The 14,144-nt window shown below is 41.9% G+C and overlaps 14 non-coding genes across 14 annotated transcripts; all 14 read right to left on the minus strand.

Annotated features, from left to right (window-relative positions):
* Positions 1-286: 286 nt before the first annotated feature.
* Positions 287-358, minus strand: trnap-ugg (transfer RNA proline (anticodon UGG)). The gene has a single exon. It is a non-coding gene; the product is annotated as a tRNA-Pro (tRNA).
* A 598-nt stretch (positions 359-956) lies between these two features.
* On the minus strand, positions 957-1,028 carry trnap-ugg (transfer RNA proline (anticodon UGG)). The gene has a single exon. It is a non-coding gene; the product is annotated as a tRNA-Pro (tRNA).
* A 1,275-nt stretch (positions 1,029-2,303) lies between these two features.
* Positions 2,304-2,375, minus strand: trnap-ugg (transfer RNA proline (anticodon UGG)). The gene has a single exon. It is a non-coding gene; the product is annotated as a tRNA-Pro (tRNA).
* Positions 2,376-2,973: 598 nt separating this feature from the next.
* On the minus strand, positions 2,974-3,045 carry trnap-ugg (transfer RNA proline (anticodon UGG)). The gene has a single exon. It is a non-coding gene; the product is annotated as a tRNA-Pro (tRNA).
* Positions 3,046-3,650: 605 nt separating this feature from the next.
* On the minus strand, positions 3,651-3,722 carry trnap-cgg (transfer RNA proline (anticodon CGG)). The gene has a single exon. It is a non-coding gene; the product is annotated as a tRNA-Pro (tRNA).
* Positions 3,723-4,319: 597 nt separating this feature from the next.
* On the minus strand, positions 4,320-4,391 carry trnap-ugg (transfer RNA proline (anticodon UGG)). The gene has a single exon. It is a non-coding gene; the product is annotated as a tRNA-Pro (tRNA).
* Positions 4,392-4,989: 598 nt separating this feature from the next.
* On the minus strand, positions 4,990-5,061 carry trnap-ugg (transfer RNA proline (anticodon UGG)). Its single transcript has one exon. It is a non-coding gene; the product is annotated as a tRNA-Pro (tRNA).
* A 1,275-nt stretch (positions 5,062-6,336) lies between these two features.
* Positions 6,337-6,408, minus strand: trnap-ugg (transfer RNA proline (anticodon UGG)). The gene has a single exon. It is a non-coding gene; the product is annotated as a tRNA-Pro (tRNA).
* Positions 6,409-9,700: 3,292 nt separating this feature from the next.
* On the minus strand, positions 9,701-9,772 carry trnap-ugg (transfer RNA proline (anticodon UGG)). Its single transcript has one exon. It is a non-coding gene; the product is annotated as a tRNA-Pro (tRNA).
* A 598-nt stretch (positions 9,773-10,370) lies between these two features.
* trnap-ugg (transfer RNA proline (anticodon UGG)) lies at positions 10,371-10,442 on the minus strand. The gene has a single exon. It is a non-coding gene; the product is annotated as a tRNA-Pro (tRNA).
* A 605-nt stretch (positions 10,443-11,047) lies between these two features.
* On the minus strand, positions 11,048-11,119 carry trnap-cgg (transfer RNA proline (anticodon CGG)). The gene has a single exon. It is a non-coding gene; the product is annotated as a tRNA-Pro (tRNA).
* Positions 11,120-11,716: 597 nt separating this feature from the next.
* Positions 11,717-11,788, minus strand: trnap-ugg (transfer RNA proline (anticodon UGG)). Its single transcript has one exon. It is a non-coding gene; the product is annotated as a tRNA-Pro (tRNA).
* Positions 11,789-12,386: 598 nt separating this feature from the next.
* Positions 12,387-12,458, minus strand: trnap-ugg (transfer RNA proline (anticodon UGG)). The gene has a single exon. It is a non-coding gene; the product is annotated as a tRNA-Pro (tRNA).
* Positions 12,459-13,733: 1,275 nt separating this feature from the next.
* On the minus strand, positions 13,734-13,805 carry trnap-ugg (transfer RNA proline (anticodon UGG)). The gene has a single exon. It is a non-coding gene; the product is annotated as a tRNA-Pro (tRNA).
* Between the last annotated feature and the right edge of the window lie 339 nt (positions 13,806-14,144).

Below are 14,144 nucleotides of genomic sequence, written 5' to 3' on the forward strand. Positions count from 1 at the left end.
ACCCTCACTCGTCTGCAGTTGCGATTCACTTCGTGACAGGTATCGCTATTGTAATAGCTACCAGAGCATCCACATTTTTGTTGTCAATGTAGGCTTGGCTGGCAATTTAACCCAAAAAAGGGCCAGGGATCTCTTGCTTCTAAACAATAACCGAAGCTGTAGTCCAAAAAGTTGCTTTGCCATTCAGAAATGGTCTATTTTAATGTTGACATGTCTTAGATGCAGATGTCACAACAATGCAGTAAAGTAGAGCACTGTACATAGTTTTAGTCAAATAACATATAAAGGGCTCGTCCGGGATTTGAACCCGGGACCTCTTGCACCCAAAGCAAGAATCATACGCCTAGACCAACGAGCCTACTAGTTCAAGATTTGCTTTCTTATTTTGGCCTTTTGAGGCGTTTATTTTGGCTTTTTTTGGCTCTTTTGCCTAGTGCACAGTCTCAGTCTTGACTACACACATGAATGTATCAAGCCCTTATGCACAAATCAGTTGGCATTTGGGCTGAAAAGACAGTAACACAATTCAACTCCTGGAGACTGTACTTGAAAACGTAATATACCACACGTGCTAGGGAAAGTACAGTCCCGCCTTGTCATGCTAATGTAAGAGCCAGATGTGCTAGATCTATGCTCTGTGGACACTGGCTTAACAGCAAATTATTTATTCACCCTCACTCGTCTGCAGTTGCGATTCACTTCGTGACAGGTATCGCTATTGTAATAGCTACCAGAGCATCCACATTTTTGTTGTCAATGTAGGCTTGGCTGGCAATTTAACCCAAAAAAGGGCCAGGGATCTCTTGCTTCTAAACAATAACCGAAGCTGTAGTCCAAAAAGTTGCTTTGCCATTCAGAAATGGTCTATTTTAATGTTGACATGTCTTAGATGCAGATGTCACAACAATGCAGTAAAGTAGAGCACTGTACATAGTTTTAGTCAAATAACATATAAAGGGCTCGTCCGGGATTTGAACCCGGGACCTCTCGCACCCAAAGCAAGAATCATACGCCTAGACCAACGAGCCTTCTAGTTCAAGATTTGCTTTCTTATTTTGGCCTTTTGAGGCGTTTATTTTGGCTTTTTTTGGCTCTTTTGCCTAGTGCACAGTCTCAGTCTTGACTACACACATGAATGTATCAAGCCCTTATGCACAAATCAGTTGGCATTTGGGCTGAAAAGACAGTAACACAATTCAACTCCTGGAGACTGTACTTGAAAACGTAATATACCACACGTGCTAGGGAAAGTACAGTCCCGCCTTGTCATGCTAATGTAAGAGCCAGATGTGCTAGATCTATGCTCTGTGGACACTGGCTTAACAGCAAATTATTTATTCACCCTCACTCGTCTGCAGTTGCGATTCACTTCGTGACAGGTATCGCTATTGTAATAGCTACCAGAGCATCCACATTTTTGTTGTCAATGTAGGCTTGGCTGGCAATTTAACCCAAAAAAGGACCAGGGATCTCTCGCTTCTAAACAATAACAGAATAACCGAAGATGTAGTCCAACAAGCTGCTTTGCCATTCAGAAACGGTCTGTTTAAACGTTGACATGTCTTAGAAGCAGATGTCACAACAATGCAGTAAAGAAGAGCACTGTACATAATTTTAGTCAAATAACATAAAAAGGGCTCGTCCAGGATTTGAACCCGGGACCTCTCACACCCGAAGCGAGAATCATACGATTAGACCAACGAGCCTTCTATTTCAAGATTTGATTTCTTATTTTGGCCTTTTGAGGCGTTTATTTAGGCTTTTTTGGCTCTTTTGCCTAGTGCACATTCTCAGTCTTGACTACACACATCTATGTATCACGCTTTTATGCACAAATCAGTTGGCATTTGGGCTGAAAAGACAGTAACACAATTCAACTCCTGAAGACTGTACTTGAAAACGTAATGTACCACACGTGCTAGGGAAAATACAGTCCCGGCTTGTCATGCTAATGTAAGAGCCAGATGTGCTAGATCTATGCTCTGTGGACACTGGCTTAACAGCAAATTATTTATTCACCCTCACTCGTCTGCAGTTGCGATTCACTTCGTGACAGGTATCGCTATTGTAATAGCTACCAGAGCATCCACATTTTTGTTGTCAATGTAGGCTTGGCTGGCAATTTAACCCAAAAAAGGGCCAGGGATCTCTTGCTTCTAAACAATAACCGAAGCTGTAGTCCAAAAAGTTGCTTTGCCATTCAGAAATGGTCTATTTTAATGTTGACATGTCTTAGATGCAGATGTCACAACAATGCAGTAAAGTAGAGCACTGTACATAGTTTTAGTCAAATAACATATAAAGGGCTCGTCCGGGATTTGAACCCGGGACCTCTCGCACCCAAAGCAAGAATCATACGCCTAGACCAACGAGCCTACTAGTTCAAGATTTGCTTTCTTATTTTGGCCTTTTGAGGCGTTTATTTTGGCTTTTTTTGGCTCTTTTGCCTAGTGCACAGTCTCAGTCTTGACTACACACATGAATGTATCAAGCCCTTATGCACAAATCAGTTGGCATTTGGGCTGAAAAGACAGTAACACAATTCAACTCCTGGAGACTGTACTTGAAAACGTAATATACCACACGTGCTAGGGAAAATACAGTCCCGGCTTGTCATGCTAATGTAAGAGCCAGATGTGCTAGATCTATGCTCTGTGGACACTGGCTTAACAGCAAATTATTTATTCACCCTCACTCGTCTGCAGTTGCGATTCACTTAGTGAAAGGTATCGCTAGTGTAATAGCTACCAGAGCATCCACATTTTTGTTGTCAATGTAGGCTTGGCTGGCAATTTAACCCAAAAAAGGGCCAGGGATCTCTTGCTTCTAAACAATAACCGAAGCTGTAGTCCAAAAAGTTGCTTTGCCATTCAGAAATGGTCTATTTTAATGTTGACATGTCTTAGATGCAGATGTCACAACAATGCAGTAAAGTAGAGCACTGTACATAGTTTTAGTCAAATAACATATAAAGGGCTCGTCCGGGATTTGAACCCGGGACCTCTCGCACCCAAAGCGAGAATCATACGCCTAGACCAACGAGCCTACTAGTTCAAGATTTGATTTCTTATTTTGGCCTTTTGAGGCGTTTATTTTGGCTTTTTTGGCTCTTTTGCCTAGTGCACAGTCTCAGTCTTGACTACACACATGAATGTATCAAGCCCTTATGCACAAATCAGTTGGCATTTGGGCTGAAAAGACAGTAACACAATTCAACTCCTGGAGACTGTACTTGAAAACGTAATATACCACACGTGCTAGGGAAAGTACAGTCCCGCCTTGTCATGCTAATGTAAGAGCCAGATGTGCTAGATCTATGCTCTGTGGACACTGGCTTAACAGCAAATTATTTATTCACCCTCACTCGTCTGCAGTTGCGATTCACTTCGTGACAGGTATCGCTATTGTAATAGCTACCAGAGCATCCACATTTTTGTTGTCAATGTAGGCTTGGCTGGCAATTTAACCCAAAAAAGGGCCAGGGATCTCTCGCTTCTAAACAATAACAGAATAACCGAAGATGTAGTCCAACAAGCTGCTTTGCCATTCAGAAACGGTCTGTTTAAACGTTGACATGTCTTAGAAGCAGATGTCACAACAATGCAGTAAAGAAGAGCACTGTACATAATTTTAGTCAAATAACATATAAAGGGCTCGTCCGGGATTTGAACCCGGGACCTCTCACACCCGAAGCGAGAATCATACGACTAGACCAACGAGCCTATTAGTTCAAGATTTGATTTCTTATTTTGGCCTTTTGAGGCGTTTATTTAGGCTTTTTTGGCTCTTTTGCCTAGTGCACATTCTCAGTCTTGACTACACACATCTATGTATCACGCTTTTATGCACAAATCAGTTGGCATTTGGGCTGAAAAGACAGTAACACAATTCAACTCCTGAAGACTGTACTTGAAAACGTAATGTACCACACGTGCTAGGGAAAATACAGTCCCGGCTTGTCATGCTAATGTAAGAGCCAGATGTGCTAGATCTATGCTCTGTGGACACTGGCTTAACAGCAAATTATTTATTCACCCTCACTCGTCTGCAGTTGCGATTCACTTAGTGAAAGGTATCGCTAGTGTAATAGCTACCAGAGCATCCACATTTTTGTTGTCAATGTAGGCTTGGCTGGCAATTTAACCCAAAAAAGGGCCAGGGAACTCTTGCTTCTAAACAATAACCGAAGCTGTAGTCCAAAAAGTTGCTTTGCCATTCAGAAATGGTCTATTTTAATGTTGACATGTCTTAGATGCAGATGTCACAACAATGCAGTAAAGTAGAGCACTGTACATAGTTTTAGTCAAATAACATATAAAGGGCTCGTCCGGGATTTGAACCCGGGACCTCTCGCACCCAAAGCAAGAATCATACGCCTAGACCAACGAGCCTACTAGTTCAAGATTTGCTTTCTTATTTTGGCCTTTTGAGGCGTTTATTTTGGCTTTTTTTGGCTCTTTTGCCTAGTGCACAGTCTCAGTCTTGACTACACACATGAATGTATCAAGCCCTTATGCACAAATCAGTTGGCATTTGGGCTGAAAAGACAGTAACACAATTCAACTCCTGGAGACTGTACTTGAAAACGTAATATACCACACGTGCTAGGGAAAATACAGTCCCGGCTTGTCATGCTAATGTAAGAGCCAGATGTGCTAGATCTATGCTCTGTGGACACTGGCTTAACAGCAAATTATTTATTCACCCTCACTCGTCTGCAGTTGCGATTCACTTAGTGAAAGGTATCGCTAGTGTAATAGCTACCAGAGCATCCACATTTTTGTTGTCAATGTAGGCTTGGCTGGTAATTTAACCCAAAAAAGGGCCAGGGATCTCTTGCTTCTAAACAATAACCGAAGCTGTAGTCCAAAAAGTTGCTTTGCCATTCAGAAATGGTCTATTTTAATGTTGACATGTCTTAGATGCAGATGTCACAACAATGCAGTAAAGTAGAGCACTGTACATAGTTTTAGTCAAATAACATATAAAGGGCTCGTCCGGGATTTGAACCCGGGACCTCTCGCACCCAAAGCAAGAATCATACGCCTAGACCAACGAGCCTACTAGTTCAAGATTTGCTTTCTTATTTTGGCCTTTTGAGGCGTTTATTTTGGCTTTTTTTGGCTCTTTTGCCTAGTGCACAGTCTCAGTCTTGACTACACACATGAATGTATCAAGCCCTTATGCACAAATCAGTTGGCATTTGGGCTGAAAAGACAGTAACACAATTCAACTCCTGGAGACTGTACTTGAAAACGTAATATACCACACGTGCTAGGGAAAGTACAGTCCCGGCTTGTCATGCTAATGTAAGAGCCAGATGTGCTAGATCTATGCTCTGTGGACACTGGCTTAACAGCAAATTATTTATTCACCCTCACTCGTCTGCAGTTGCGATTCACTTCGTGACAGGTATCGCTATTGTAATAGCTACCAGAGCATCCACATTTTTGTTGTCAATGTAGGCTTGGCTGGCAATTTAACCCAAAAAAGGGCCAGGGATCTCTCGCTTCTAAACAATAACAGAATAACCGAAGATGTAGTCCAACAAGCTGCTTTGCCATTCAGAAATGGTCTGTTTAAACGTTGACATGTCTTAGAAGCAGATGTCACAACAATGCAGTAAAGAAGAGCACTGTACATAATTTTAGTCAAATAACATAAAAAGGGCTCGTCCAGGATTTGAACCCGGGACCTCTCACACCCGAAGCGAGAATCATACGACTAGACCAACGAGCCTTCTATTTCAAGATTTGATTTCTTATTTTGGCCTTTTGAGGCGTTTATTTAGGCTTTTTTGGCTCTTTTGCCTAGTGCACATTCTCAGTCTTGACTACACACATCTATGTATCACGCTTTTATGCACAAATCAGTTGGCATTTGGGCTGAAAAGACAGTAACACAATTCAACTCCTGAAGACTGTACTTGAAAACGTAATGTACCACACGTGCTAGGGAAAATACAGTCCCGGCTTGTCATGCTAATGTAAGAGCCAGATGTGCTAGATCTATGCTCTGTGGACACTGGCTTAACAGCAAATTATTTATTCACCCTCACTCGTCTGCAGTTGCGATTCACTTAGTGAAAGGTATCGCTAGTGTAATAGCTACCAGAGCATCCACATTTTTGTTGTCAATGTAGGCTTGGCTGGCAATTTAACCCAAAAAAGGGCCAGGGATCTCTTGCTTCTAAACAATAACCGAAGCTGTAGTCCAAAAAGTTGCTTTGCCATTCAGAAATGGTCTATTTTAATGTTGACATGTCTTAGATGCAGATGTCACAACAATGCAGTAAAGTAGAGCACTGTACATAGTTTTAGTCAAATAACATATAAAGGGCTCGTCCGGGATTTGAACCCGGGACCTCTTGCACCCAAAGCAAGAATCATACGCCTAGACCAACGAGCCTACTAGTTCAAGATTTGCTTTCTTATTTTGGCCTTTTGAGGCGTTTATTTTGGCTTTTTTTGGCTCTTTTGCCTAGTGCACAGTCTCAGTCTTGACTACACACATGAATGTATCAAGCCCTTATGCACAAATCAGTTGGCATTTGGGCTGAAAAGACAGTAACACAATTCAACTCCTGGAGACTGTACTTGAAAACGTAATATACCACACGTGCTAGGGAAAATACAGTCCCGGCTTGTCATGCTAATGTAAGAGCCAGATGTGCTAGATCTATGCTCTGTGGACACTGGCTTAACAGCAAATTATTTATTCACCCTCACTCGTCTGCAGTTGCGATTCACTTAGTGAAAGGTATCGCTAGTGTAATAGCTACCAGAGCATCCACATTTTTGTTGTCAATGTAGGCTTGGCTGGTAATTTAACCCAAAAAAGGGCCAGGGATCTCTTGCTTCTAAACAATAACCGAAGCTGTAGTCCAAAAAGTTGCTTTGCCATTCAGAAATGGTCTATTTTAATGTTGACATGTCTTAGATGCAGATGTCACAACAATGCAGTAAAGTAGAGCACTGTACATAGTTTTAGTCAAATAACATATAAAGGGATCGTCCGGGATTTGAACCCGGGACCTCTCGCACCCAAAGCGAAAATCATACGCCTAGACCAACGAGCCTACTAGTTCAAGATTTGCTTTCTTATTTTGGCCTTTTGAGGCGTTTATTTTGGCTTTTTTTGGCTCTTTTGCCTAGTGCACAGTCTCAGTCTTGACTACACACATGAATGTATCAAGCCCTTATGCACAAATCAGTTGGCATTTGGGCTGAAAAGACAGTAACACAATTCAACTCCTGGAGACTGTACTTGAAAACGTAATATACCACACGTGCTAGGGAAAGTACAGTCCCGCCTTGTCATGCTAATGTAAGAGCCAGATGTGCTAGATCTATGCTCTGTGGACACTGGCTTAACAGCAAATTATTTATTCACCCTCACTCGTCTGCAGTTGCGATTCACTTCGTGACAGGTATCGCTATTGTAATAGCTACCAGAGCATCCACATTTTTGTTGTCAATGTAGGCTTGGCTGGCAATTTAACCCAAAAAAGGACCAGGGATCTCTCGCTTCTAAACAATAACAGAATAACCGAAGATGTAGTCCAACAAGCTGCTTTGCCATTCAGAAACGGTCTGTTTAAACGTTGACATGTCTTAGAAGCAGATGTCACAACAATGCAGTAAAGAAGAGCACTGTACATAATTTTAGTCAAATAACATAAAAAGGGCTCGTCCAGGATTTGAACCCGGGACCTCTCACACCCGAAGCGAGAATCATACGATTAGACCAACGAGCCTTCTATTTCAAGATTTGATTTCTTATTTTGGCCTTTTGAGGCGTTTATTTTGGCTTTTTTGGCTCTTTTGCCTAGTGCACATTCTCAGTCTTGACTACACACATCTATGTATCACGCTTTTATGCACAAATCAGTTGGCATTTGGGCTGAAAAGACAGTAACACAATTCAACTCCTGAAGACTGTACTTGAAAACGTAATGTACCACACGTGCTAGGGAAAATACAGTCCCGGCTTGTCATGCTAATGTAAGAGCCAGATGTGCTAGATCTATGCTCTGTGGACACTGGCTTAACAGCAAATTATTTATTCACCCTCACTCGTCTGCAGTTGCGATTCACTTAGTGAAAGGTATCGCTAGTGTAATAGCTACCAGAGCATCCACATTTTTGTTGTCAATGTAGGCTTGGCTGGTAATTTAACCCAAAAAAGGGCCAGGGATCTCTTGCTTCTAAACAATAACCGAAGCTGTAGTCCAAAAAGTTGCTTTGCCATTCAGAAATGGTCTATTTTAATGTTGACATGTCTTAGATGCAGATGTCACAACAATGCAGTAAAGTAGAGCACTGTACATAGTTTTAGTCAAATAACATATAAAGGGATCGTCCGGGATTTGAACCCGGGACCTCTCGCACCCAAAGCGAAAATCATACGCCTAGACCAACGAGCCTACTAGTTCAAGATTTGCTTTCTTATTTTGGCCTTTTGAGGCGTTTATTTTGGCTTTTTTTGGCTCTTTTGCCTAGTGCACAGTCTCAGTCTTGACTACACACATGAATGTATCAAGCCCTTATGCACAAATCAGTTGGCATTTGGGCTGAAAAGACAGTAACACAATTCAACTCCTGGAGACTGTACTTGAAAACGTAATATACCACACGTGCTAGGGAAAGTACAGTCCCGCCTTGTCATGCTAATGTAAGAGCCAGATGTGCTAGATCTATGCTCTGTGGACACTGGCTTAACAGCAAATTATTTATTCACCCTCACTCGTCTGCAGTTGCGATTCACTTCGTGACAGGTATCGCTATTGTAATAGCTACCAGAGCATCCACATTTTTGTTGTCAATGTAGGCTTGGCTGGCAATTTAACCCAAAAAAGGACCAGGGATCTCTCGCTTCTAAACAATAACAGAATAACCGAAGATGTAGTCCAACAAGCTGCTTTGCCATTCAGAAACGGTCTGTTTAAACGTTGACATGTCTTAGAAGCAGATGTCACAACAATGCAGTAAAGAAGAGCACTGTACATAATTTTAGTCAAATAACATAAAAAGGGCTCGTCCAGGATTTGAACCCGGGACCTCTCACACCCGAAGCGAGAATCATACGATTAGACCAACGAGCCTTCTATTTCAAGATTTGATTTCTTATTTTGGCCTTTTGAGGCGTTTATTTAGGCTTTTTTGGCTCTTTTGCCTAGTGCACATTCTCAGTCTTGACTACACACATCTATGTATCACGCTTTTATGCACAAATCAGTTGGCATTTGGGCTGAAAAGACAGTAACACAATTCAACTCCTGAAGACTGTACTTGAAAACGTAATGTACCACACGTGCTAGGGAAAATACAGTCCCGGCTTGTCATGCTAATGTAAGAGCCAGATGTGCTAGATCTATGCTCTGTGGACACTGGCTTAACAGCAAATTATTTATTCACCCTCACTCGTCTGCAGTTGCGATTCACTTCGTGACAGGTATCGCTATTGTAATAGCTACCAGAGCATCCACATTTTTGTTGTCAATGTAGGCTTGGCTGGCAATTTAACCCAAAAAAGGGCCAGGGATCTCTTGCTTCTAAACAATAACCGAAGCTGTAGTCCAAAAAGTTGCTTTGCCATTCAGAAATGGTCTATTTTAATGTTGACATGTCTTAGATGCAGATGTCACAACAATGCAGTAAAGTAGAGCACTGTACATAGTTTTAGTCAAATAACATATAAAGGGCTCGTCCGGGATTTGAACCCGGGACCTCTCGCACCCAAAGCAAGAATCATACGCCTAGACCAACGAGCCTACTAGTTCAAGATTTGCTTTCTTATTTTGGCCTTTTGAGGCGTTTATTTTGGCTTTTTTTGGCTCTTTTGCCTAGTGCACAGTCTCAGTCTTGACTACACACATGAATGTATCAAGCCCTTATGCACAAATCAGTTGGCATTTGGGCTGAAAAGACAGTAACACAATTCAACTCCTGGAGACTGTACTTGAAAACGTAATATACCACACGTGCTAGGGAAAATACAGTCCCGGCTTGTCATGCTAATGTAAGAGCCAGATGTGCTAGATCTATGCTCTGTGGACACTGGCTTAACAGCAAATTATTTATTCACCCTCACTCGTCTGCAGTTGCGATTCACTTAGTGAAAGGTATCGCTAGTGTAATAGCTACCAGAGCATCCACATTTTTGTTGTCAATGTAGGCTTGGCTGGCAATTTAACCCAAAAAAGGGCCAGGGATCTCTTGCTTCTAAACAATAACCGAAGCTGTAGTCCAAAAAGTTGCTTTGCCATTCAGAAATGGTCTATTTTAATGTTGACATGTCTTAGATGCAGATGTCACAACAATGCAGTAAAGTAGAGCACTGTACATAGTTTTAGTCAAATAACATATAAAGGGCTCGTCCGGGATTTGAACCCGGGACCTCTCGCACCCAAAGCGAGAATCATACGCCTAGACCAACGAGCCTACTAGTTCAAGATTTGATTTCTTATTTTGGCCTTTTGAGGCGTTTATTTTGGCTTTTTTGGCTCTTTTGCCTAGTGCACAGTCTCAGTCTTGACTACACACATGAATGTATCAAGCCCTTATGCACAAATCAGTTGGCATTTGGGCTGAAAAGACAGTAACACAATTCAACTCCTGGAGACTGTACTTGAAAACGTAATATACCACACGTGCTAGGGAAAGTACAGTCCCGCCTTGTCATGCTAATGTAAGAGCCAGATGTGCTAGATCTATGCTCTGTGGACACTGGCTTAACAGCAAATTATTTATTCACCCTCACTCGTCTGCAGTTGCGATTCACTTCGTGACAGGTATCGCTATTGTAATAGCTACCAGAGCATCCACATTTTTGTTGTCAATGTAGGCTTGGCTGGCAATTTAACCCAAAAAAGGGCCAGGGATCTCTCGCTTCTAAACAATAACAGAATAACCGAAGATGTAGTCCAACAAGCTGCTTTGCCATTCAGAAACGGTCTGTTTAAACGTTGACATGTCTTAGAAGCAGATGTCACAACAATGCAGTAAAGAAGAGCACTGTACATAATTTTAGTCAAATAACATATAAAGGGCTCGTCCGGGATTTGAACCCGGGACCTCTCACACCCGAAGCGAGAATCATACGACTAGACCAACGAGCCTATTAGTTCAAGATTTGATTTCTTATTTTGGCCTTTTGAGGCGTTTATTTAGGCTTTTTTGGCTCTTTTGCCTAGTGCACATTCTCAGTCTTGACTACACACATCTATGTATCACGCTTTTATGCACAAATCAGTTGGCATTTGGGCTGAAAAGACAGTAACACAATTCAACTCCTGAAGACTGTACTTGAAAACGTAATGTACCACACGTGCTAGGGAAAATACAGTCCCGGCTTGTCATGCTAATGTAAGAGCCAGATGTGCTAGATCTATGCTCTGTGGACACTGGCTTAACAGCAAATTATTTATTCACCCTCACTCGTCTGCAGTTGCGATTCACTTAGTGAAAGGTATCGCTAGTGTAATAGCTACCAGAGCATCCACATTTTTGTTGTCAATGTAGGCTTGGCTGGCAATTTAACCCAAAAAAGGGCCAGGGAACTCTTGCTTCTAAACAATAACCGAAGCTGTAGTCCAAAAAGTTGCTTTGCCATTCAGAAATGGTCTATTTTAATGTTGACATGTCTTAGATGCAGATGTCACAACAATGCAGTAAAGTAGAGCACTGTACATAGTTTTAGTCAAATAACATATAAAGGGCTCGTCCGGGATTTGAACCCGGGACCTCTCGCACCCAAAGCAAGAATCATACGCCTAGACCAACGAGCCTACTAGTTCAAGATTTGCTTTCTTATTTTGGCCTTTTGAGGCGTTTATTTTGGCTTTTTTTGGCTCTTTTGCCTAGTGCACAGTCTCAGTCTTGACTACACACATGAATGTATCAAGCCCTTATGCACAAATCAGTTGGCATTTGGGCTGAAAAGACAGTAACACAATTCAACTCCTGGAGACTGTACTTGAAAACGTAATATACCACACGTGCTAGGGAAAATACAGTCCCGGCTTGTCATGCTAATGTAAGAGCCAGATGTGCTAGATCTATGCTCTGTGGACACTGGCTTAACAGCAAATTATTTATTCACCCTCACTCGTCTGCAGTTGCGATTCACTTAGTGAAAGGTATCGCTAGTGTAATAGCTACCAGAGCATCCACATTTTTGTTGTCAATGTAGGCTTGGCTGGTAATTTAACCCAAAAAAGGGCCAGGGATCTCTTGCTTCTAAACAATAACCGAAGCTGTAGTCCAAAAAGTTGCTTTGCCATTCAGAAATGGTCTATTTTAATGTTGACATGTCTTAGATGCAGATGTCACAACAATGCAGTAAAGTAGAGCACTGTACATAGTTTTAGTCAAATAACATATAAAGGGCTCGTCCGGGATTTGAACCCGGGACCTCTCGCACCCAAAGCAAGAATCATACGCCTAGACCAACGAGCCTACTAGTTCAAGATTTGCTTTCTTATTTTGGCCTTTTGAGGCGTTTATTTTGGCTTTTTTTGGCTCTTTTGCCTAGTGCACAGTCTCAGTCTTGACTACACACATGAATGTATCAAGCCCTTATGCACAAATCAGTTGGCATTTGGGCTGAAAAGACAGTAACACAATTCAACTCCTGGAGACTGTACTTGAAAACGTAATATACCACACGTGCTAGGGAAAGTACAGTCCCGGCTTGTCATGCTAATGTAAGAGCCAGATGTGCTAGATCTATGCTCTGTGGACACTGGCTTAACAGCAAATTATTTATTCACCCTCACTCGTCTGCAGTTGCGATTCACTTCGTGACAGGTATCGCTATTGTAATAGCTACCAGAGCATCCACATTTTTGTTGTCAATGTAGGCTTGGCTGGCAATTTAACCCAAAAAAGGGCCAGGGATCTCTCGCTTCTAAACAATAACAGAATAACCGAAGATGTAGTCCAACAAGCTGCTTTGCCATTCAGAAATGGTCTGTTTAAACGTTGACATGTCTTAGAAGCAGATGTCACAACAATGCAGTAAAGAAGAGCACTGTACATAATTTTAGTCAAATAACATAAAAAGGGCTCGTCCAGGATTTGAACCCGGGACCTCTCACACCCGAAGCGAGAATCATACGACTAGACCAACGAGCCTTCTATTTCAAGATTTGATTTCTTATTTTGGCCTTTTGAGGCGTTTATTTAGGCTTTTTTGGCTCTTTTGCCTAGTGCACATTCTCAGTCTTGACTACACACATCTATGTATCACGCTTTTATGCACAAATCAGTTGGCATTTGGGCTGAAAAGACAGTAACACAATTCAACTCCTGAAGACTGTACTTGAAAACGTAATGTACCACACGTGCTAGGGAAAATACAGTCCCGGCTTGTCATGCTAATGTAAGAGCCAGATGTGCTAGATCTATGCTCTGTGGACACTGGCTTAACAGCAAATTATTTATTCACCCTCACTCGTCTGCAGTTGCGATTCACTTAGTGAAAGGTATCGCTAGTGTAATAGCTACCAGAGCATCCACATTTTTGTTGTCAATGTAGGCTTGGCTGGCAATTTAACCCAAAAAAGGGCCAGGGATCTCTTGCTTCTAAACAATAACCGAAGCTGTAGTCCAAAAAGTTGCTTTGCCATTCAGAAATGGTCTATTTTAATGTTGACATGTCTTAGATGCAGATGTCACAACAATGCAGTAAAGTAGAGCACTGTACATAGTTTTAGTCAAATAACATATAAAGGGCTCGTCCGGGATTTGAACCCGGGACCTCTTGCACCCAAAGCAAGAATCATACGCCTAGACCAACGAGCCTACTAGTTCAAGATTTGCTTTCTTATTTTGGCCTTTTGAGGCGTTTATTTTGGCTTTTTTTGGCTCTTTTGCCTAGTGCACAGTCTCAGTCTTGACTACACACATGAATGTATCAAGCCCTTATGCACAAATCAGTTGGCATTTGGGCTGAAAAGACAGTAACACAATTCAACTCCTGGAGACTGTACTTGAAAACGTAATATACCACACGTGCTAGGGAAAATACAGTCCCGGCTTGTCATGCTAATGTAAGAGCCAGATGTGCTAGATCTATGCTCTGTGGACACTGGCTTAACAGCAAATTATTTATTCACCCTCACTCGTCTGCAGTTGCGATTC

The sequence above is a fragment of the Brachyhypopomus gauderio genome, unplaced genomic scaffold (assembly GCF_052324685.1).
Source record: "Brachyhypopomus gauderio isolate BG-103 unplaced genomic scaffold, BGAUD_0.2 sc111, whole genome shotgun sequence".
NCBI lineage: Eukaryota > Metazoa > Chordata > Actinopteri > Gymnotiformes > Hypopomidae > Brachyhypopomus > Brachyhypopomus gauderio.